The 21,958-nt window shown below is 39.5% G+C and overlaps 1 protein-coding gene and 2 long non-coding RNA genes across 4 annotated transcripts in view; 1 reads left to right on the top strand and 2 right to left on the bottom strand.

The window, feature by feature from the left end:
* ZC3H7A (zinc finger CCCH-type containing 7A) overlaps nt 1–676 on the bottom strand; it is a 29,896-nt gene extending 29,220 nt beyond the window's left edge. For both annotated transcript variants that reach the window (XR_008468017.1, XM_054211546.1), the window contains exon 1: nt 565–676. The gene's annotated coding sequence lies outside the window, so the exon portion shown is untranslated. The remainder of the gene's footprint in view (nt 1–564) is intronic.
* Nucleotides 677–1,299: 623 nt separating this feature from the next.
* Nucleotides 1,300–20,767, top strand: LOC128913625 (uncharacterized). Its single transcript, XR_008468019.1, has 6 exons — nt 1,300–1,559; nt 2,442–2,610; nt 4,217–4,361; nt 6,387–6,485; nt 19,076–20,033; nt 20,348–20,767. It is a non-coding gene; the product is annotated as an uncharacterized LOC128913625 (long non-coding RNA).
* On the bottom strand, nt 15,276–19,095 carry LOC128913626 (uncharacterized). Its single transcript, XR_008468020.1, has 3 exons — nt 18,994–19,095; nt 16,079–18,129; nt 15,276–15,787 (listed from the first exon to the last, which is right to left on the bottom strand). It is a non-coding gene; the product is annotated as an uncharacterized LOC128913626 (long non-coding RNA).
* Nucleotides 20,768–21,958: the final 1,191 nt, after the last annotated feature.

Genomic DNA, 21,958 nt, shown 5'->3' with positions numbered 1-21,958 from the left:
AGCGCTTCCTTCTCCGCGCCCCCCGTCAAGCGCGGGGGTTTTGCTTCAGTCACGGAGCACCAGCGCTCCCAAACCCCGCTTTTCCCAGAGAGCGGCAGCGGGAAACACGCCGGGCCCGCCTCAGGCCGAGCGGGCCCCGGCCCCGCCGCCACCCTCCGCCGCCGTCCGCCCCGCGCTCAGCCGGGCCCGCCCGCCGCCGCCTTTGTTCGCGCCAACCGGCTCCCGATCACCGACGGACAGCCCTCTGCGGCGGCGCGCGCCGCCCAGCCCGGCCAACTGCTCCAGCGGCCGCGCCCGCCGGCCCCCGCTCCCCCGGGAAAGGCGAGACAGCGGGCCCCGCGGCGGCGGCGGCGGGGCAGCCCCACCCTCGGCCGGGAGGCGGCTGGCCCCCGCGGCGCGGGGAGGAGCGGGAGCGGCTAGCCCCGCCGCACGGAAAGCGGGCCGGGCCGGGCCAGGCCAGGCCAGCATCGCCGCCCGCGCCTGGACGCCCCTTCCTCAGGCGCAGAGGCCCGGCCGCGCCGGAGACAGCGGAGCGCGGCTCCCCCCGCCACGCTCAGCCCCTACCTGCTACTAGGGCCCGCGGGAGCGCAGCACCGCAGAAAGCGGAGCCAGCGAGCCGGGCGCGCGGCAGCGGCAGCAGCGGCGACAACGGCGGCGGAACCACCCCCGCCCCGCCCTCGGCCCCCCCTCCCCAGAGCGCCCCCTGCTGGTGGGAGGCCGCCGGGTGCAGGGCCCGACTCGATTGGCCGGGGCGCGAGCGCTGGGAGCTCTCCCATTGGCTTGCCGCACTTGTTTTGGAAACCGACGCTTCTGATTGGTTACGGCAGTGAAATTATTTGCTGCTGATTGGCTAGATGTCTAGGGCCCGCCCCCCCGTGCTCCAGTTCCCTTCCAGCTGGCCGCAGAGCCCGCCCCGAGGCCCGCCATGGCGCACGACTGGTTGAACAGGTAACGTCCGCCCCACGCATGCGCCCGTCATCCCGGCGCTGCGGACCCTTGCGCTTCCCATTGGTTCTGCCGGAAGCAGGTGGACGTGGCCGGCCTGCCGGCGGCGCCCTATGGGAGTCCTCGCGCCCACTGACGTCATCCTCCTCCTTCCGCCGCGCGCGTGCGCCCTGAGGTGCCGCCGGCGCTGAGGGGGCGCGAGGCGGCGTGAGGCGGCGGCGGGTGGAGGGTGAGCCGCGCCCTGCGGGATCCGGAAACGGCCTTCGTTTGGGCGCCGGAGAGGCGGCAGTCTGTGGGCGATACCCCAAGGGTCGGCGTTGGGCGCCGCGCCCTCAGCCGCGCTGAAGCCTCCGTCTCTCGCCTGGGATGCGTATTTATGAACCCGGGAACTTATATCTTCTGACTCTCTATGTTGGAACTCACAAAAAACGTTTGTGAAAACTTGTTTGCCACATAATAAAGCCCGAGGCCGCAGGCGGTGTGAGGGACGTTGCTTGGCCATTGCTGTCGGAGCGGTGGCGGCTGATGGCGAGGGCGGGAGCGTCCCTCCGTGACAGGCGTCAGGTTCCGCGCCCGCCGGCACACAGGCCCTGCCGGGAACCGCTGGATTACGGGTATTTCTCTGCCCTCTCGCATGTGAGGGGTCGGGGCTTTTCCTGTCTTACAGTGGACATAATTGATATTCTAATACTACTGTTTCCTTTTTTCTAGTGGTGTTAGTGATGGCAACTTCAGTAGTTTAGCCTTGTACAGGTGTCCCAACAAATAGCGTGATAAAAAACATTTCATACACTGCTGTGGCATGTATGGTAGAGCTGTATAAAGAAAAGCTTTCCAGGTTTTAACAAATACAGAATACAAATTACACTACCATTAATTGAGACTGAAAGGAATACAGCCAATTAGTAGTTTATCATGTGAAGTTATGGTGAGGGAGGGTTCCCTGACCTGGTGTAGCATAACCGTGTTAAACATCGTTCCAGCCTAATTACTATGGAGGGACTGCGAGAATAAATTGTTGAAGCTCTGCCTGGAGGCTTTTCCCAACTCCAAAGGGCAAATTACCTCCATTTGATCTCAGTCATGTCAATTCTTGAGACTAAGTGTGACAGTTTAATGGAGCAGTCAGATACTAAATAGTTAATGCTTAAGTGCGTAGAATGAAATTTAGAATTCCCATAGGACTCAATGCAAAATTGGGATTTTGCTTACTGCAGGAACTAAAGGGAGGGGAGAGAAACAAAAAGAGCCAAAAAAAATCATACATAGAGCAACAATTATACCTATGGGTCATAAACTATGAAATAGACCATAAAAATGGTAAGAAGGCTTATCTAATTCTGAATTACAATTGTTTGAACATTGAGCAGCTTAAGAGAGCAAGCAGTGTGATCATTCTCATCCAGAACAACAAACCACTGCTGAGGTAAAATCTTTTGGCTGGTAGTAGTACAATGAAAATATTAATCCTGGCTGTTAATCCTTTTGATTTATAGGTATTACATAAATCATGTTGCTGACTTTTCTAAGCCTGCTGTTAGGATTGGCTACATACCATTCACCTTTAGAGAATGGCTTGTTGAGAACTCCACCGATGGGCTGACTGCTTTGGGAATGTTTCAGATGTAATACAGACTGCAAAAGTGAGCCTGAAAATTGCATCAGGTAAAGTTAAATTACTAAAAACATCTATACAAATACCCTACCTATTAAACACTTAGAAAACAAAGTAAATTTAGTGTTAGAATTAAGAGGGTATTGAATAAATTGTTCAGGTGTTATAACACATTGTACCCTATTAAGCAGAGTGAGAAGCACAGCCATGTACAGCTTGGCATTGTGTTAGAGTGGGAGCTGTAGAGCCGTGCTTTCCATGATAGGTACAAGGTGTGCAGAATACCTTGAGGATGTGGCTAGATAAATACTATAAATGTCTGACAAAGTATGTTTTTATGGAAGTAATATATTTAGGTTTTATATATATTACATTGGAAGAGGGTAACAAGTAATTATCTTCATTCCATGTTTAGTTACACGATATAACAATTAACTACTCGGAGGAAAACAAAAGTAGTTATACTTTTCCCATCTTGACTAACTTGTTATGAGTTAACTGATGAGAATTAATCCTGTTATATACACTCATTACCTTTCATTTTAAAATATTACTCGTGGAAGCCTACATAAACTTACCTGCTTATATTTTGACTATTTAAACTGCTGACCTAGTTATACTGAGGTGAAAAAGGGAACTTTGTTACTGTTGTGTGTGAGAGCTTAAAATATTCCTTAAAGGGAATTTAGAAACATGTTTCTGTATCAAGAAGAAATTACCACTGCTAGAACATGGCTAAAGTCAGCTAGAAGATCTTGCAGTTGCAGTCTTTGAGAATTACCCTTCTGTCATGTTAATAGTAGTTTTAAGATGACAGACGTTTCATCGGTATTTGTACTGATGATTTTGAACAAACTACGTTAATTATTTAACAGTAAAAGGAAAAACTAGGTATAACTAGAAGTTATAGAGCTTTTCCATGCTTTGGAGAACAACAGGTGTTCTGTGATAAACTTAGCCACTGTCGCCGAATTGTTTGCAAGAAGCATATGTTTTAGTTGCTTTTATGAGACTGACCAAGAACCTAGTTGAAGTTGAATTCAAGGAATTCTATATCCCAAGTTTCAAGCTGAATAATAGACCAAATAATGTATTGCAGGACAGGCTATGGTGAAATCATAACACATATCACTACATTTAAAGTATTTTAGTTTCTGATATGTTTATTTTAAAATCCCAGGGAAATTTTGTCATCTTTTATTTGTGTTTTTGCTATCATCGTCTAAATTTTAAATTTAGAATGCCATGTATTTATGAGAATCTCCTTTAAAAGTTATATTCCTATAAAATCTTGAAAGATACGGTCTGAACAACAGTTGTTACTGGTCTCATTATTTGCTGGATGCTTTGAAAAACAAGCACAAGCAATTCCTTTTTTCACGACTTTTACCTTAAATCCTAACTAGCTATTGCAACTCTTTTTTTTTTTTTTTTTTAATCAGAAATGGGAATTCTCAGGTCGTGATGGGATATTTGGCAGTAAAGTGGTGACTCCATCAAAAATACTTCTCATGTTCCTACACCTCTGTTGCTGTGGTTTTTTTGCGAGTGCTAGAATTTGGCGGGCTGTGTGGTGGAGTAGGGAATTGACATAGAAGAAAAGTAGTAGCTGTGTTTCAAAGACTGAAAGACTCCCTGATCTGGTTCACCTTGCAGCCACACAAACAGTTGCATTGGCAACAGAAAAATGTACTTTGAACAGCTTCCTGAAATTGTCATCACTCAGAAGAGAATATGCGAGAGAAACAATCTGAGTTATGCAGCACCTCAGGTGGCAGAAGTTGCAGTATTAAGTGTGAAGGTAAAAACAGCAGATACGAATATCGTCTTATTTAACTAGGCACATTACAAAGGACTAAAACTTAGTATTTGTCAGCACTGCAATTGTAATTACTTATGTTATCCTGTGGATAGCGCTAGACTTCATTCATATTGATGACAATCCATTTGCAGGGTGGGATGCTGGCATGCGCAGGAGTGCTTCATGGCTGCTGTTTCAGCACATTGGTTACAGCAGTAGGTTTGTTGATTAAGGCTAACCTAAGGGAAAAGGAGAGGCTGGCATGAGCAGCCTTTTTCCCTATTAGCAAAGTAGATGTGGCGATTCTCTTTAAAAAAGGTAAAAATCCTGTAAGATTGTCACTGTTGCTAAGTAATAGCTGTGTTTTTCATCCCGATGCTTTTTACCATTCTGTCATGTCCGTCTGTATGTTTATTAGCTTCAGGTGAATGACAGTAGTTGTGATTTTATAATGCTTTTCTCTTCCTGACTGAAATTCCTTAGGGTATTAGAGTTTTTAACCCATTAGTTAGTTATTCAAGGAAGCATTTAAACTGAAGTTAAACTGGAGTCTCGTTCCAAAAACACCCAAAGTGCACTCCAAGATTCAGTCACTGAAATATACCCTTGTTGCTCTACCATTGGTTCATCCTATCTTCCAAGCTTGCTACGTTTGTGTCTGTTGTAGGATTTGTCAAAGCTACAGCCTGAAAAACATTGTAGATTTTTTTAAATAGTGGTATTAAGACAGAAGAAAATACATACTCTATCCTTTTGCTGCTTTACAAGTAGATGTGTTCCTTGTTGTTAATCTTAAATTATGATGCTGTCTGAAGATTTATAATTGAGTAGTTAATTTAAAAAAAATCCCTCATGAATTCCCTCGTTTAAGTGGTTAAGTGATATTTTTTTCTAAGGAAGAGCTGGCACTTGGAAATTAAGGCATTTATGCAGCTGCCTTTTTCAAAAACATGGCCAGCTTTTTAAACATTTTTTTTCCACAATAAGCTTATAAAACAAAACAAGCAAAGGCACTTCTCTTGAACAAAAATTTTTGGAGAGGAAACAAAACAAAAACAGTCTGATTTTTATAGTTCAAATGTTACAAAGTAAACTGCTTTGGAACCCATATTTGTTATGTGCTCACTGATCAGGAGAATTACATAGCTGTGAACAATAGTTTTAGATGAGTGGAAGACAAGTAAGTTTTTTCAGTGTATTCTTTTATCTGCAGCATCTGAAGTCCTTATCATGCAACACTTTCTGACATTAGGATTCAGTTCACTGGAAATTGTGACGTAAATAAGTTATTTATGTGTAGAGATAATTCCAGGAATGTATTCCCTTCAAAACTGTTTTGGTTTTGCTGTTTTGAAAGAGTCCTTGATTCTTTCCCAGACCCAGAATTCTATCATATATATGACATTGCTCTGTTTCCTTAACCAGTGGTTATGGAATATAACTACATGTGGAATATATGGTTATTCCAGTTCCTTGTGTATTTTGGGAAAGCAAAAAATATATCTCCCTGAATAATTAGGACATTTCAAAAAAGATATTTTTTTTAACATCCGTAAAAACAGTCAGTTTTGGTCAGACATTAATATATCTTCTAGCTACTACCAAAGGAGATATTCAACAACAAAGAATGGATACATAAGGTCTACAAATACTTCACCAAGATAGAGCTTTATACAAAGCAAGCGTATGAAATACAGAACTCATTCAGTGGAGGCATGCTTAGGACTCTTGACCTGAATTAAGCAGTTTGAAACAGTTAAGCCGTATTATATCTTTATGAGAAGAGAAACCTGCAGAATTAAACTGAACTAAATTAGATTATGAACAATTCCCTTCCAAAGGCAGGTGACTTAACCAAAATAATGCCCTTTATTTTTAATAATCGTGTAGATTAAATATAGTTTAATGTAATCCATTCTAAAAGTCAATCTGTAGTTGGTGGGGCTTTTGCTTGTTTTTTCTGGGGTGCCCACGCTATTATTGTTCTATTTCCTGCCACTACTTGACACCCCTCTTTTTGCTTAGGATACCCAGAGAGGAGTGAGCATTGCTCTGACCAAAATAGGAAGACCTATTGCACGTTTTTGTAGCTGGTGAGCATATGAAGGAGGACTCCCACTAAAGGTATTGCCAATCTTAGGTTTTGTTTCTGCTTTTTTTGTTGGTAGTAATGGATTCTTAATTTCTCCATGATAAAACATTGAATATTGCATGCGAGTTATACTCTCTGTGGTATTTTGTCTGTTCTGTGATGTGCATACCATGCTTTTGAAAACCCTAACTCACTGCGTTACTGAAACAACAAAAGCTTTTACTTCACAAATGCTCATGAAATTGTACATTGTCATTTCCAGCAGTTACTGGTCAAATTATGGGCTTGACCCTTGGAAAAAACATGAACTTTTTTTTTTTTTTTTTTAAAACAGCAACTACATCAGTCTACACTCTTTTTTGAAAGCCATGCAAGAACAGAATATCCTCTACCAGACAACACTTATCTCTGTAGAAATAAAAAGGTTTTTTGGTAGGTTTTTTTGACTTTTTTTGTTTATCGTTTTCTAAACATCTCTGTATTATTATTTAATTACCCTTAGACTTCAGCTAAACAGCATAACAATATCTTCCTACACAAATGGCATTTTGCAAAGTTGTGTTTGTGACTTGGTACTCTAACAGCCATGTTTCAGATATAGTTCATTTACTTTTTGCATACAGTGGTAATGCGCTAGCAGAGAAGTAGTTTCTGCTATCACTAAGAAATTGGTGGTGGTGGAGGGGCAACAGAGTATTTGGAGAACCGCTACAAGGCAAGTTAAACTGTAACTTTTATTATGTGAGCCTGATGTGAACTATAAGTTTTTTTATTTCCTTAAGAAACTTAAGAAATTAATTTAAGATTTTTTGCTTGTTAAAACATTGTTGGAAATTGTTTAAGCCTGTGAAAAACCTATGGGGTTTTGCCCAGGAGTTAGTGTAGAAATCTCAGTCATATCCTTTACAAAAAAATTAGGTATTAGTATACAATAGAGAGTATCTTGGTTTTGTTTCAAGGTCTCAGTCGTAATCTGCAGCAAAAATTAAAAGCTAACAGTCATTCCATAATGCCTTGCCATAACTTCTAGATTATTTTACTAAATCGAAGAAGAATTTTGCCTTCCACAGTATTGGAGTTGTAATCCAATAGCCCAGCAGAGGGCATAAGTCCTACTCCTGCTCTGCCTGGGGGGGGGGGGCAGGCCAACAGTTTGTAGGAGCTGAATCCTAGGGGGTAGCTACAAATCTATGTCTGACCCGAATCCAACAAAAAGTAGGAAGATAACAATTCTTTTAGATTGAAAGGTTCAAAATTGGAAAGGACTTCTTGAATTTAAAAAAAAGTCAAGCACTTTCAGTGCAGTATTTTAGCACACAGAAAACAAATGTATTAAGCGGGGCTAGTTGAAATTTGTTAACGCCAGCCACCATCATAAGCATTAGCTTCAGGCCTCTGAATAGCCTCAGAGGACAGTCATGAGTAAAATATGTTGCAGTATGACAAAGGTCTAATGAGGATGTGAACAGAAAAGATAACGATTTTTTCAAAATGGGTGACCTGTTAGGGATCTTCTATTAACCAGAAAAAGAAAAGGAGGAGGGGATCATATATACATTGCTTCAATTCCTTATTTGATGATATCTGACCTATTCCAGCTGATTATAGGCAATTTTGGCCAGGGTAATGAGTGGTCAAAAGTTCAGACAGTTCTGTGGGCAGCTCTTACAGCACCTCACTTCATGTCCAGTGAGCTAAGGACACTTTCTGAGAGTGCAGAATATATCTTAAATGAGATACTGATTTATATATATCAAGATCTTTTAGGGATTCAAGGAAAGCACATCATGAAGGTAATAATTTGTCAACTCTCTTCTTTCTGAGAAGCTTTTAATTTTCATTTTGTTAACATTGTGTTAGTCTTTACAGTTTCCCTAAAGAAAAGAATATCAGAACTTTTCCTACCCTTTAGAAATAATCTTTCTTATTATTTGTTATGGTTAAGAAGGTTTAAATGTAGCAATCTATACCCACTTAATCTATTGTATTCTTTTATTCTATTCCATTTTCTCTATGCTCTGTCTTACTCATTTGTATGTTATAAACAGGCATTGGAGATTAAGCTGAGGAAAATTACACTTATTTTCTGACCTATTTGCTAATATAATATTTACATCACTGTTGTAACTAGCTAACCCATTATCATGAGCTTCAGCTGTTTACATCAGATCTTAATTTATCATTTTCTTTCCTGTAAATATGGCTGTGCTGATTAATTTAACAATGTGAGGTGTGTCTGATTACTTCCTTTGGAAGACAGAGAATGCCACTGCATCCACTGTTAGCATGAATCTCAGGAAGTGTTCTATTCAACGTATGATGCTTGTTGTAGCTGTATTTTAGAGCTATACATTTTTGTTAGCTTCAGTATCTTGATTTTTCACCTCAGTAGTCCTGTTGTTATTTGCTTGGCTTTATATTTAGAGGTTAACTACAACAGATGTTTAATGCTAGTGTAAAGTGAATGGATCAGTTTTCTATCACAGGTTATATATGAAGTTTAAATCTTCCCATAAAGAAGATGGGGGTGGGGAAAACAGTGGTTTATAATCTAACGCAGTTAAAGAATGGTGCTTTAGCAAATTCTGCGTTAGCAAGCAGAACTGAAGGATACCTCTCTAGACAGGGAGAGTTCCCTGCCAGAATAGCAAAAAAAAACTTTTTTTTTTTTTAGTTTTGCAAGATCTAGAAGGCCTCAATCTCTTGAAATTGTCAAATGCTCAGCATCAATAACCATTTTAAGGGTTTTACTTTGCAATAGCTTTAGCCTGAACACATGGATTGAATGTAGTGGTTGGAGCACACCTTCCTGTCTCATTTTATCCCGAAGGAATCCAAGTCACATGCTCTGAGACAACTCTATAAAATTAAGCAAAGCACAGTACATGGGGACAATCAATTTGGCTCACTTCTGAGCCAAACTTAAATGCTCACATAGACACACACTTTGCCAGTTAGATTGCTCCTAGCAGGAATTATCTATCTGAAGAAAGTTTTGCAGGAGACCTTCACATAAACAAGCAGGGATCAAGCCAGATTTTCTCTTTTTGCAGTCAGGTATCCTAATCACAAGCTAGTGTCACTGGTGTACGTTTCTTTCTCTGTCGCTGTCACTAAATAAGAGACACTCTAATTCTTTTCACAATTTCAACAAAAAGACCAGAGGCAGTAGTTGCTTACAAACCTCTTTAAGCTGTCAATCAGATTATCCTTTTTGTAGGTGAGCTAAGTAGGTTAAATATCTTCAAAGCCTCTAAACTTTATCTCTCATATCCTGAAAGCTATTAACACATCAGCACTCTGTCTGCTTCCCTGCAGTCTTAGGTCAAAATGGCTAAATGTTATGCCTCTCTGCCTTGTTTAATCGTATCCACATGGCTGAAACAGCAAGTCCCCAATCATCATATTGGCTCTTATGAATTTTTAACTCTCTCTCTACTATAGAGGAAGCTCAGGCCCTTCAGATAAAGAAGCAGCCACCACAATGCTCAGTTATAGACTAATACCTTAATTCCTGTGAGTAGTATAAACAGTTATTCATCAGCTGATCTTAACTGTCATCCTTATTCCAACAGGTCAAGCAGTCATCCAAAACTCAGGTTTATAAACACTAGTAAAAATGGCAAAGTATTTTCAAGCTGACTGAGTATACTTAAGGAATTTTTCAGGTTTACCTCTGACACATTCTAAAGAATTGGAGTTTCAAGTTCTAACAGTAGTGTTTACTTTTTGCTTCATATCATTCTGCTTCATGTTGGAGAACATACTGAAAACCAAAATCATTTTAATAATCTGCCTCTTAAAACTTAGTGAAACAAAAGCCACATTAGAAAACTAACAAATTTACATATACAATTAAATACTCTGACTGAATTTAAATAAAACTTTAAATAAGGAGTGGCCAGACTTGGCTACGTTCTTTCAAAGAAAATACTTTTGACAGAAAAACAAAGGACAATGAAGCTAGCTGATGCATTTGATCTAGCTTATTTCTGTTTTTATATTGCTGAGCATCAAACTGATGAGAGGTTTTTCTGTTTTCTTTATGATTCAAAATACAACTTTTTCAGAGGGCAGCGGAGAGAAGAGTCTTCGCCCCTCCCCGCAGTATTTTAATTATTGTTTGTCAAACTAGGATTAGCATTTTACAGAAATCATAGAAGTAAAGCAGAAAACATGAGAATGCTTTGGATGGAGCTTTGAGCAACCTGGTCTACTGAAAGGTATCCTTGCCCAGGGCAGGGGGGTTGGAACTAGATGATCTTTAAGGTCCCTTCCAACCCAAACCATTCTATGATCCTATGAATGCTGCCATTGACACCCTAAGAAAGTATTTTCTTTAAAGAATCATACATTGCATCCGTCTGTCCAGTATCTTAGTATTCAAGCTGATATGACTCTAAAATTATAAAATCTCAGGATTTAATTGATTTACCACTGAAGTTGCTATGTAGCAATCGTTACACAATCAAACACAATCATTAGAAGCTATTGATTCCACAGGGAATTGTTCTGAAGAAATGAATACTTGGAAAAATAACGTTAGCACATTTTCTTCTGATCTGAAAGAGTCAGTGTTCCCCAGTGTGCATACTGCTCAAGAATTTTGGGAAGCAAGTGTAAGCTACTGTGCTACCGCTGCCTAATTTAGTAGTGCTGACATAACTGCAGCTGTGATCTGTATTATAAGCATCTAGGTATATAGGAATTACTACTATATACACAATTCCAGAAGTGATAAGGGTTCTGTGACGGCGGACTAACACAATATACTTAGTTTCACAGAGTTCTGATTCTGAAGTATGGAAGAGAATCCAGATGAGTAGGCAGTTTACAGTGGTCATTACAAATAATGGCACTGATGGAGCCATTCAGCAAGACCATTCACAACAATCTTGGTTCACATGGGTATTACAAGGCAGGATATAGGATACATGAAGTAATGGAGGAATGTTTTTAGGAAACAATTGCAATTGCAACAGAACTGCACTGCTATTAACATAGAAGTTGCTACAACAGGCAGAGTCCTGCTCTTTCCCATACCTTTGCACTAATCAACTTTTCATTTATTTCATGCTCTTTTAATCTGTTTTATAAATCCATTTTTGTGTTTCTAACCACTTGTGCTTCCACAAAATTTGGGTTTTGAGTTAGTATGCTGTAAGACTCAAAACAAACCTTCGATGGCTGGGTTTTTAACTCGAATCTTGTACGCTAAAATGTGGCACCCCACCCATTGGCTGTATACAAAAGGAGGTTTTAAATTGACAGGGAGGTTAACATTCTTCCAAACCTCGGTCTGGAGCATGTATAATTATGATAAGTCATTGTTAGAAGCTATTTTAAAGGAAATGTTGCCTGCCTTTTGAGGCTTTTCTATATACATATAATTTGGGCATGTCAGCCTTTCTTTAAATCTACAGCTTTATTGTTCGTGATAGAATAAGCAGCACTAGGACACTGTAAGGCACAGAAAATAAGCAACTGGGCTCTTCCAAGTTTGTATCTCTACATTGCCACTGACTTTGCATAGAGCTTCAGTTATCCTGGGTCTCATTATTTAAATTTGTAAAATTGAGCTTTCAATTTTTAAACCTATGCAGCTGTTGCAGTGATTATTGTTTACATAAAATCATGCTTTCTTCTGTAAACTGCTGAATCTCAGGTATTAGATAGCTTTATGCATTTTTCTTTGTTACCTTTCAGAGATAGTAGGAATGTACTGGCTTAACTGAGGACAGAACCTAACCTGTAGTAAATATTGTTTGCAATTTGCTTATATTTTCTCAAGGCTAAAGTGTCTCTGTCAGTTGAAACATTTTAGTATTGAACTTAATGCCATTCCTTCCTTTTCTCAAAGGCTCTCCCAAATTATTACCTCTAGCAAATATTTTTCTTACTAAGGAAAAGAAATTGTCTTTATTAAATTTTATTTTTACTGTAAAACTATGACCCACTTCAAATGTGCGTAGTCCCATCTTGCTATAAGTCAATCATTTTTAAATAAACTCTCCCCTAACTAAGCTGTCCCATCTCTACTTCTGGTGCATACTCCTGATTCAACTTTTTTCCAGCCACAGGCCCCTTACAAAATGTTCTTCTGTTAACAGAACAGGAAGTCCCTTATCTTCTAAAATTGTGTGACTCCAAATTTAATTATATGCTTTAAGTGGATAGAAAATTTGCCTTGCTCAAAGAGAAATTAGTTGGGCTGGTACAAGAAATTTCAGGGCCTGTGGCATACAAGTCAGATGAGATGATCTGACCTTCAAATCTTTGAATAAATGACAAGTGACTTAAGAAGGCAAAGAAGAAAATATGATGGCCAGAGCCCAAAACAAAGTGATGAAAAACAGAATTCAAAGACAAAAAAATAAAAAACAAAAACAAAAGAAGCAGCCTACCAGTAAGCAGTTACACTTGTTTTGATGGTGACCCTTATCTAAGGAATTGTGCTGCTCAGTGTTATCACATAGGTTCCTAAGTCCAGTATTTCAAGTAAAATTAGGACTGCTGCAGCTCCTCCTCTTCCTTTAGCTTGCAGTCATAATGATCATGAAAGGACCCACCTAATTCCAGTCCTTCCAGTTGTGGGGTAATCAGGTAATTATGCAGATTATAGAAAACTGAAGGGGGGATGCAATATATGTGCTATGGTACAGAATATTTTTTTCTTTATGTGAAAGAAAGTGATCATTTAATGCTTGTATTATTTAGTGCTCGCTTCCTGTCCAAAGGAAGATACATTCTCTTGCTTAGGATCAGAGATGAAGACGTTACAGAGAATTAACTACTTTGGTTTACATTTTAATTCAACTTCATCGCATGCATATGCAAAACAAGTTTGCACACATCCATAGACAAACTATTTGTTGCTTCAACAAAAAATAATAAATGAAAAATACAACTTGATTGGAAGTGAAGGAAATGAACCTTTAGCAGCATCTCAGCATTATCCGTGAACATCCATGCATTTGAAAGAGTGATGCACAGTACTGACTTTCATTTTTTATATACTATACAGGTATTTTCTTTGGTGGCTATCAAAAAGAACAAATCTCAACAAGAATTCACAGAATTTTCCAGAATATTAATTAGAATTGCTTATGTAATTAAGTTTGGGTATGCCTCCCCTTGACCCTCCATTCTAAATAAGACTTGGACACAAGGAAAGATTATCTGTTCCTGGCAAATCCTTCCTAGGGATTACATGATGCATAAACTACTAAGGGTTTATCTTTTTTTCTTTCTGAGAGCGGAAATAACTAGAGCAACGTTAAAACATTAATGTGGCATTAAAGAATTCCAAACAGAATTAGGAAATTAAAAAGTTAGGATTCTCACAGCAGTATCAAATCACCATTAAGTTTAACTATGCAGATCTTACGTGCAGACTGCACATACAAAATTGAGAATGCTCCCTGTATGCAGCACTGTTTTGCTTTGTGAAGTAAAAATGTCAAGTATGTACAAGCTGTTTATTTTAAAAGATAATATGAATATGGTCAACATAAAGTTTTGTATGCAGCACCATATTATTTTTATTTTTTAGGGTGCCATAGTCACAAAACAAAGCTAGGCAAAATTTCTACCATTCAGCATAATTCAAATGAAAATACTTATGGTAAAGTAACTGAGACACAATTAGAATGTGCTAAGTTTTACACCATAAGAAGGTAAATATATATTTAGTACCTGCCATCTGAAAGACTTCCATGATCACTGTAAAATGGCTATTTGGGACTATGTCTCTCTGTTACTGCAAACTTTAAAAGGCTGATCAGTGAAAGCTACAACATCAATTTGAAACTAGGAAGTTACCAAAGAAGGCCGAAGAGGAATTAACTACTTTGTTACTTGTCACCTTTTGACCTCTGGTTCTTGAGATCACCTATGACTTGATGTTATGTATATTTTAGAGTGAGTCCTTTAAAGAATTTAAATCTATTTAGCAAGATTCACACATCTAACACTTGAAGAGGAGACTATTGTTTTTAATGCTTTGCTATGACTGATTCCTTGCTCCCATTTTTTCTTGCTCTCTCACACATCCTGATGCCAGTTAGGGAAGCCTATTACACACAGTATAGCCACCTCCCTTATTCTGTACAGTAAATGCAAAGAGAATGACAGTTCCATCACTGCTAGTAAAAATGGGGGAGTTCATGGCATTTGATGTATTAATTTTATGATGGCATCTCATACCCAGTTAAAACTTTTTCTCCTTTAGACATAGGAACAAGATTCTTCATACATGTTATTTTAAAGCATGCAGCCCCTCTATGTGTTTAGGATGGTGTGAACTTTATTAGTTACAGGACCTGTAGACAAGAGTTTTTCTAAATGGGTCTCTATGAAATTCAGTAAATACAGTATCACCATTAGGAATTTGGTTTCTTTTAAACCAAGGAAGCAGTTTATGTATTTGGATCAGGTCATCTGCGTCATATTAAAATAAAACCCAAAAGAACGACCAAGGCTTAACACTGCCAAACTCATCAGTGTCCTAGTTTTTAGTCTGTACAATGGAAATTATGCAGCATTTCTATATGTCATGAAGATTCAGTGAATTCTGTCAGAGTTAAGTATCATCATCTTCCCTGAGCACTATCATGTTTTCAAGATACTGTAACTTCACCTCAGCAGCTACCTTCAGACTCAACTGTTTTCTTAGCTGTTTCTGATAATGAATCTGCAAGTCTTCTGCTTGTAAGTGTCCTGAACACGTCTTCTCTTGTCCATAACTGGTCACTTTTAAGGGAATATAAAGCCTATAGAATCATAAACTCTTTGTTAGTTTTAGCAAAAAGTATTCTTAAACCAGTAATTGGTACTGTAAAGAAGCATAAGCTTAAGTCTTTATAATTACAGGATATATAAATTGTTCTAAATTGTTTATATTATATAGTACCCATGGCATTTGTTGCCTTCCAAATGCAGTGGAAAATAGGCCACATAGAAAACTTAATAATGTGTTTGTTGTGACGGCCCAGATTTGAGAATGCATTTAAAATCTTACCCTTTATTGAGATGAGAGTCCTCACTTCTCACAGGCAATCAAACCAGCAGCTAGTGGCTAAACAATAGCAGCTAAGCAAACATTTTACTGAACATTGACCTGCATGTGGTGCCCTTATGCTCTACGCATACTCCTCAGCAAGTGACTATTACATCTTTTGGCTGATTTGGAAGTATCTGGTTTATTTCAGGTGTAGCAAATCATGATGGTAGTGCTGACAGTTCTTTGGTTCAGTCACTCCTCATCCCAACCACACTGGAAAAGCAAAGAGTAAAGATGGGAGACAATCCAACAGCAAAGACAGATATCCAGAACCTGCGTGACAAGCAACACATACTCAGTTCTTCCACACTATTGAGCCCCTCTTTGATCCCACGTGTCTTAAGATACCAGATTTCTGGTATTCACTTCGTTCCTACTCATAAGTTCTCTAGCTAATCCCAACATTCCCCATTGCTGAGTACTTCCAGGGTCTTTTTGTCTTTCAACGATACATTTAGTAACTTCCCAGTTCCCAAAGCAGTCTGGATGGCATTGAAGCTGTTTAAAGATAGATAGCTCTTGTGCTGGTTAGTCTGGAACAGACAAGGGCTACATTCTACTTACCTTTCCTTTGACTGACACATAGCTTAAGGGTTTTATCCTCTCCCAAGTGTCCAAATGCCATAAAACTCTTCACAGCTGAGGAAGCAGCCATCACGAAAAGAAAGGTTGTGAAACAAAGCTGTAATACAAGCAGACCAGACCAATAGGGCATTGCACCATTAACAGAATCAAGAACAAAACAATAAAAGGTGAAAAAATAAACAGGTAACAAAATCCACCATTTTATTTTTAGGCAATTTAAAACATTTAGAGACAACAAGGAGCCAGTAGACATACTAAAAGGAAAAGTTACATAAAATCATATGTGCATTTCTGTCTCTTCCAGTGTAATGTAGTGTCTCTTAGTGTAATGTAGTCTGCACAGTCTCTGTAAATCCATGTTCTGTCTTCACCTTGAATACTGCATACACTTCTGCCGCTTATCCCCCATCTCAGTAAAAATAGAACTGGAAGAAGATTCAGAAATGGTCAACAAGGACAAAGGCATAGAAATGGAATTTCAGAATAGTGAGTTAAAACAGTAGGAAAGTAGTTCTTTATGAAAAGGGCACTGCTTCTGTTTATGACAAAGCTGTTTAGATAATAAAAGTAGGCAAAGTCTCGACTCTCTTTGAATTCAGTATGGATGATTTTCCCTGTGCACTTGCATAGCTTAGTTGGTGGTACATGGGAAAAATAATTATCAATGAATTTGTTATTGCAGTAGAACAGGCCTACTGCCTTCCCTGCCTGCAGGGCATGGTTTCATGAAAACCTTTAGGCAAAAGGAAAAGTGTTATTGGAGTCTCTTCCCCTGGCAGGGTGGAACTGATAGTTTGAAGCTATCTGCTATCACATCACAAAATCATGGAATCACGTAGGTGGTAAGGGACTTCTGCAAGCCTGCAGTCCAACTTTCTGCTCAAGGCAGGTCCCATTAAAGCAGGTTGCTTTGGGTCTTCTCCAATTATTTATTAGTATCTCTGAGGATGGAGTTTCCATAGCCTCTCTGGGCAAGATGTTTCAGTATTAAACTATCCTTTGTTAAAAAAAAATAAAGAAAAGAAAAAAAATTGTTTCCTATATTGAATTTCGCATTTTGTAACTTGTGCTCATTGCCTCTTATGCATCTCTAGGAAGAATCTGGCTCCATCTTTTCTACATCCTTCCATTAGGAAGCAGTAGACAGCAGTGTGATCTTCCCTCACCATCATCATCTTTAAACCTGAGCAAACCTATCTCTCGGCTGCTGCTTGTATGTCATGAGCTGCAGCCCCCTGAAGAGTTTGGTGGCCTTCACTAGCCTAGCTTTAGTATGTCAATGCCTTTCTTAAAACAAGACACTAAGCTCCAGATGTATTCTCTCAAGTGTCAAATAGAGGGGAGGAATCACTTCCCTCCAAACCTACCAGTTAAGCTCAGCGTTTGCTGCAAGAACACACTGTTGACTCACATTCAATTTGTCTATTATGACCCCCAGCTCCTTTTCTACAAATCTGCTCTCTATTCGGTCAGTTCCCCACCTGTCCTACTGTATGGGGCTATGCTGGCACAGATGCAGGGCTTTGCATTTGCCTTTGCTGAACTTCATGAGGTCCCTAACAGCTCATTTTTCCAGTCTGACTAGGTCCATCTGAGTCGCAGCCCTGCCCTCCGGTGTATCAACCACTCCTCCCAATTTGGTATCACCCACAATCTTGCTGAGAGGTCACCGTATCCCATCATCCTGGTCATTACATCAGCCATTTCAAGAATCCAAGTTGGTGTAACCTGAATAAAAGAGAGCAAGTCAAATGTCCTTCCAGAGATATGATAGCGAGTTCAAATTTTGTTTTAAGAGATTAAGCAAGTCAGAAATTATTTATAGAGTCCTTCCCCGGAATTCTCCAGTCTGTTGCTTTGCTCAAAGGCAGATGATATATTTCGATATCAGAAAAATGGACAGAGTTGTGTCAGGATATATATGGTACTTCAAGAACGTGCTTGCAGTCTTGCTATTTTTTTGGGTGATTATATGCACAGGATGGCCTTTGTGCTAGAAGCCATTATACTTAAGGAGCAGAGGGTGGAATCTGTAACAGAACAAAACCAAAAAAAGACAGATGAAAAAAGAAAACCGTAGGAGTAATTTAGCTCCTCTGCATACATTATAACTGTAAACCAGTTTCAAGAACATTTATGTAATAACAACCTTTCCAGCACACAACTGTCTGTTATGGGCAGCTACGCACTAGCACAGTATTTTTGCAGAAAGGACAGAATAACATCACTGCCAAAGGGCATATAAAGGACAACATTACAAACATGGTCCCCAGAATTCTCTCAGAACATATTATGCTACTCATAGGCTTACTAGTACCAAAGACATTGCCAGTTATACTATAGCCTGCCATGGTCTTAAATCAAAGTTGGATTTGGTTCTGTATGCTAGAAATAGATATGAGATAATACCAAGTACATTGGAAAATAGTATAAAATGGCTTAGCAGAATGTTTTCTAATCTTCCTTCTACATGGAGCTTAGCTCTCCAAACTATGCCTTACAATTCTCATAGTTTTTGGAACAACATCCCCAACAACAGGAGCTGATGAAAACGTTGGTAAACAGGAAGCACTGGTTGTGAAAAGGAACTAAGGGAAGATGGAAAGACATGAAAGAGAAGGAAGCCAGACAAACCTCTAAAAATGGGAATGAAGGCACTGAATGTTTCCAAACAAATACTTGAATAAGTAGGGCTGGGGTTTTTTTATGAAGACAACGATGATAAGAAGGTGATTGTGTACTACTTGGACATTCAGCATCTGAGGGAACATACACTTGTAAGGGATGTTTTCCAGGACAAATCTGTGTTCCAATCCAATGTTTAAGAAAACGTGGGTTAACTTAGGGACGTTTGCCAAGTATAGCAATCAAGTAAATACAGTCAGTTGACTTACTGCTGGGAAGCAGCTCTTCGGCTCTAATTATTCTGATACCTTCACATTGAGGCATGTGTTCTCTTTCCTTATTTTCCTCCAGGAGTCAGTGCCACAGAAGACCCCAATCTGGGACTTAAGCTGGGATTCAGAACACCAAGGTGCAGTTTCACAGCTCTGCTCCAGTCATCAGATGTCAGCTTCAGCAAATGACCCTGCCTCCGTTCCCATCTCTACCAAAGGGAAAATAATTTCTTTCACCATTCTTTATTTGTTCATTAATTCAGTGGGGCAGCAAATATGTCATATAGCTTAATTGTCACATGCTTAATGTAGTAGAATCCTAATTTTGTAGGACTTGGCTTAGATACCTACAGATCTGAGTACTTCTATACTCATCATCATCACTACGCCTCTTCGTAACAGCTAAATGTGGAGTATATATAAATTTGACCAAGATAGGTGGTTAATGCTTTTTCATTTCTCAGTAAAAATAACTATTCTTACTAAATAAAAACTGTTAATGGAACCAACTTCTGTTACTATAAAAATACAGCTTTGCAGCTGTTTAGTCAGCAGTAAATATACTGTTACACTGCCTTCACCTGCTCACAGGGAATTGGATAACTTGCACTTACGTTAACCATATTTTAGACCATTCTAGCACTTTCCATCAACATTTTAGCATTTTAACGTATTCTGTCATCTTTCTGCATGTACAGAATCACAGACATTGAGGAATGAGGCGTTTGCAACTAACTTAACAAGTTTGCCTTTAATATTGTTACGCTGTGAGAATGTTCGTCAGTACAACTATGTGTCTCAATTATATTAATCTATTCCTCAGACTTAAAAACAACTTAATTAAAGCAACCATTGAGCACATGCAACCTTGTTTGAGAAAGTATATTTGTAAAGTAAATGCTTCTCCCTGCCCCTGCAGAGCTCCAGTTGATGAAAGAACTCATCAGTAAGAAGGAAAATGCCATTTGTCACATACGACTTACACCAGTCACCAAATGCTTCAGATAAAAGGAACACCACAAAAAGCAAATACACAGGTCTGCACTGCCACATAAGTTTTTATATAAAAATGTAAAGGGAATTTTAAATCTAATTTTTAAAAAAAAAAATCACTATATGATCGTAATCCCTATTAACTTCCAATCTGTTACTAGTATATTTTCTTAGCCGTATGCCACGACAATTAACTGGACAACCTAACTCCCCCTCAGTGTAAGTATTTCCTTCGATCAGACGCCTGACTTGCATTCCTTACTTCATCACTTCGTATAGTTTTTGTCACTTTGCATCTTTGTCTACTTTCTGATAGAAGCAACTGTAGTCTGAACATGTTGGTCTCATTTTTTTTCAGTGGTTTTAAGATTACTTTCCTTCCTTCAGAGGAAATGTATCAACTGCACTAATCCAACATCAAGTGCACTAACACATTGCATCAGTCAGTCTCCTGAAGAACAAACACGAAATGTAATTCATATTGCTCCCCTGGTTACTGTTTTCATTGTCATATCCAATGGTATGCTGGATGGGATACTGTTCAACTGGAAGTTTCACTAAATTGCTATTGAACACTATTAAAACGTTCTAATAGGTGTGACTTATTCACCGGAAGAGTCAGTAAACAAATGCAGTATAAGTGACAGTATGAAAATAGAGTAACAGTAATTAGCGATGTGACTCCATGAGTAATAGGAAAATTGCTTTGACCCAGTTGATGACAGTAGCAACAAAATCTAAAAAAAAAAAAATAATAAACAAATTATCCCAAATAAATGGGTTTTCTGTTATGACTTGTACATTACCAAGACTTCTCAGGGTCATTGACAACATTGATGATTGCCAGAGATCCTATTTCACCAGTGTTGTAGCCCATCTCTGTTGGGAAACGGAGTGGCAGCTGTGGTGCACTGTGCTGGTGAGACCCATGCGCAGGGACAGCCAGCCTGGCTGGGAGCGCACAGAGCACATCCTCTCAGAAGCTGCCTGGCGTTGACCAGCAGCAAGTCACGGTCACGCAGCAAGCCTCCAACAACTTCCGTCCCTTTGCAGAGTACAAGCTCTCGAGCTGGAAACCCTGTTTTCTTCTGGTTTGTCAAGTTCATACCATGATCCTTTCAGCTTCTTGAAGCAGAGTTAGCACAGAGTGGGCTGACCTACCATTTCTGGTGTGCTGCACGTTGTTGCACCAAGGCGGATCAGGTGTACAAAGGCATATCAATATCTTACCTTAAACTGATGTGCTTCCACGTTTATCCCACGCTACCCTAACTTCAGTGCCAACACAAACATTTCATAGAGCGTGGATTAATGAGAGCATAACAAACAAATCTGATCTGTCTGTGCATGCTTTTCGTCTTTTGAAATCAGACCACATATGATTCTCTACTTCTCTTCTGATTAGAGAGTAACAATATAACGCAGAAATCAGAGCATTTTAATGTGAAAGTAGAATTGTCCGTCGGTATACACATGAAAAAACGTTTTATTTCTTTCATGAAATACCATTCACTACAAAAAAAGCTACCAGCTGCTCTCCAATAGTAAGATGACATGACCAAGAACAAGTTCTTGGAAAGTTCCATTAAAAAAACTTTGTTTTTTTCTCTCCTTCCTTATCCTAGCAGTGTAGGCCTCAATGGGATCCCCCCCCAAAAAAGAAGAAAACAAACCACACACACACACACACAAAAAAAAATCAATACCCAAAATTTCAGGGGTCCTGATTGCTTGAACAACTGTCGGGAAATACAGTGGTTTCAGTGCAATAATGAAAGATCTGATTAAATACATGGAACATACGAGAAAGGAAAAATGACGGAAAAGGAAGCAGTACTGTCTGTGTGTTGAGAGGGGCAATGAAACCGTGATTGTAATATGGCAACTAGTTGTAGGTTTTACAAAATAATACAAGAGTTGGAATGGAAAAAATGTGAAGATTGTACAATGTACAAAAATATTAGTCTAT

This window comes from Rissa tridactyla, chromosome 8, assembly GCF_028500815.1.
Source record: "Rissa tridactyla isolate bRisTri1 chromosome 8, bRisTri1.patW.cur.20221130, whole genome shotgun sequence".
NCBI classification, from domain to species: Eukaryota; Metazoa; Chordata; class Aves; order Charadriiformes; family Laridae; genus Rissa; species Rissa tridactyla.
This window is presented reverse-complemented; position numbering and strand designations above follow the sequence as displayed.